The 2577-nt window shown below is 62.4% G+C and overlaps 1 non-coding gene across 1 annotated transcript in view; it reads right to left on the bottom strand.

Moving 5' to 3' along the window:
• The window catches only part of LOC140108814 (18S ribosomal RNA), a 1884-nt gene extending 1420 nt beyond the window's left edge, over window positions 1-464 (bottom strand). Inside the window, exon 1 of the ribosomal RNA XR_011851275.1 lies at window positions 1-464. This exon is cut by the window's left edge and continues 1420 nt beyond it. This is a non-coding gene — a ribosomal RNA (18S ribosomal RNA).
• Window positions 465-2577: the final 2113 nt, after the last annotated feature.

Raw genomic sequence — 2577 nt, 5'->3', positions numbered from 1 at the left:
GTTTCTCAGGCTCCCTCTCCGGAACCGAACCCTAATTCCCCGTCACCCGTTGTCACCATGGTAGGCGGGTTAGATACCATCGACAGTTGATAGGGCAGAAACCTGAATAGATCGTCGCCGTCACGGAGGACGTGCGATCGGCCCGAGGTCACCTAGAGTCGCCAAGTCTAGGACGGGGCTGGCGCCGCAGCGGGCCCGGAGACCCGCCGCGGACCAGGGCTCCCCGGATTGGTTTTAAGTCTGATAAATGCACGCCTTCCTGGAGGGCAGCGCTCTTGGGCACGTATTAGCTCTAGAATTGCCACAGTTATCCGAGTAGCACATCATCAATGCGGAACGATCAAAGGAACCATAACTGATTTAATGAGCCATTCGCAGTTTCACCGTAAAGAATAGTCAGTACTTAGACATGCATGGCTTAATCTTTAAAACAAGCATATACTACTGGCAGGATCAACCAGGTAGCCGAGCTCTGAGGGGTAGACTCTTGGAGTCAGGCTCCGTGAGCTAATGGGAACGCTCGTTGCTGCTGCTGCTACCGCAGCGCTTCTCCGCCGCCGGAGAAGACCTCGCAGACAACATTGGATGGAGCTTAGGGCAGGGGGGCAAGAAAGATGCTCTCGGTCCCTTCCAAGGACCCGAAAAAGCCTTCCCTTCCCCTCCCTCTCGCAGTCGCTGGCTTTCCCCACTCAGTTCAGCCAAGAAGTGGCGCTCGACTCTCACCTCCATCAGCACCTCCGAAGCTCGGACAGCTCCTGTAGGCTGCGCATAGAAGGAAAGCATTGGACGCTCAACTTCAGCACCTCGAGTGTCGGACGGCTCCACCACCACCTCTCCACACTGTTAAGCGAGAGAGACGATAGGAGCCGTCGCGACGTACCCATGCAGCGCCGCCCGCCAACGCACAGAGGAGCGGAGGGGATCGGGCGCCAGGTCCGGGGGAAGGCTGGGAGGGAAGCTACGGCGCTGCTACCCAGCTTTCAACCCTGCGGGACCGGTGCTCCGCTCCTATCGCTCCGGCGAACAGGGTCCGCTACGCTTTCAACACCAGCGCCCGGCAGAGGGCTTGGAGAAGGCTCGCGCGGATCCTCGGTTCGGATCGCCTGGCTTCGCGGGAGCGGCCTTCGGCTAGGGCCGACGACGGCCGGACCGAGCAGATTTGGACCGGGGTGCGGGGCGAGTACCTGCCTCTCTCACGAAGGGAGTGTCACCGGTAAGAAGCCTCTTCCCACGTCTGCTTGCCGACTTACGCTCGCCCCGACGAGAGGCCCAACCGAAAGAGTGGAAAGGGGCAGAGATTTCCAGGGTCGCCCCACCAGGGATGCAATACCCCAGTGCAGACAGTCGGCCCTGCCCCGAACCTACTCGGTGGTTTGAAGGTTAACCTCTTGGGGAAAAGCAGCGATTCGCCTCGCGGTGCGTGCCTCCGCGGATCTAAACCCCCTCGATCGATGTGGGGCCAGAGGACCCCTTTTCCCCGTACGAAACTGTCAGCTCACCATGGGCTCGACGTCCGTGGGTCGGGGAGTTGAGCGCTTACGCGCGGCGGGACCTTATAACCTGCAGCGGCTGAGGAGCGAAGATTTCCAGGGTGGGCCCCCGGGGATGCCATACCCCGAGCAGCCTGTCGGCCCCGCTCCTAGCACGCTGGCAAGCAATGGAGTCTTCCCCGCGGCAGCCACCGCCCTCGCCCTAGCCTCGCCGTCGGTCGATGAAGAACGTCGTTCGCCCTCCTCTGGCTCGGGATTTGGAAACGGCCTGGCCTTCGCCTACTCCGTCGGGCAACTGCCTTCCGCCAGCCCCTTCCCTCGAATCCCCTTCTTCCATTTTAGACCCGATCAGGGGATTGGTCAGCCCAGCCCTGGGGTAAGAAGAGGGGTTGGGGTCGGTTCGGCTTCGGGTGCCCCGCTCGGCCAAAGTTTCCCCTCGCTTTGGAAGCACGCGAGGTCGCGGAGGGTGTCGGGGTTATTTTTTCGGCTCCCTGGCTTCGCGGGAGCGGCCTTCGGCTAGGGCCGAGGCCGTCCGGCCCGCGCAGATTTGGACCGGGGTCCGGGGCGAGTACCTGCCTCTCTCACGAAGGGAGTGTCACCGGTAAGAAGCCTCTTCCCACGTCTGCTTGCCGACTTACGCTCGCCCCGACGAGAGGCCCAACCGAAAGAGTGGAAAGGGGCAGAGATTTCCAGGGTCGCCCCACCAGGGATGCAATACCCCAGTGCAGACTGTCGGCCCTGCCCCGAACCTACTCGGTGGTTTGAAGGTTAACCTCTTGGGGAAAAGCAGCGATTCGCCTCGCGGTGCGTGCCTCCGCGGATCTAAACCCCCTCGATCGATGTGGGGCCAGAGGACCCCTTTTCCCCGTACGAAACGGCCGGCTCACCATGGGCTCGACATCCGTGGGTCGGAGAGTTGAGCGCTTACGCGCGGCGGGACCTTATAACCTGCAGCGGCTGAGGAGCGAAGATTTCCAGGGTGGGCCCCCGGGGATGCCATACCCCGAGCAGCCAGTCGGCCCCGCTCCTAGCGCGCTGACGAGCAATGGAGTCTTCCCCGCGGCAGCCACCGCCCTCGCCTCGCCGT

This window comes from Engystomops pustulosus, unplaced genomic scaffold (assembly GCF_040894005.1).
Source record: "Engystomops pustulosus unplaced genomic scaffold, aEngPut4.maternal MAT_SCAFFOLD_186, whole genome shotgun sequence".
Taxonomy (NCBI): Eukaryota; Metazoa; Chordata; class Amphibia; order Anura; family Leptodactylidae; genus Engystomops; species Engystomops pustulosus.
The sequence above is the reverse complement of the archived record's forward strand: the minus strand, read 5'-3'. Positions and strand labels throughout refer to the sequence as shown.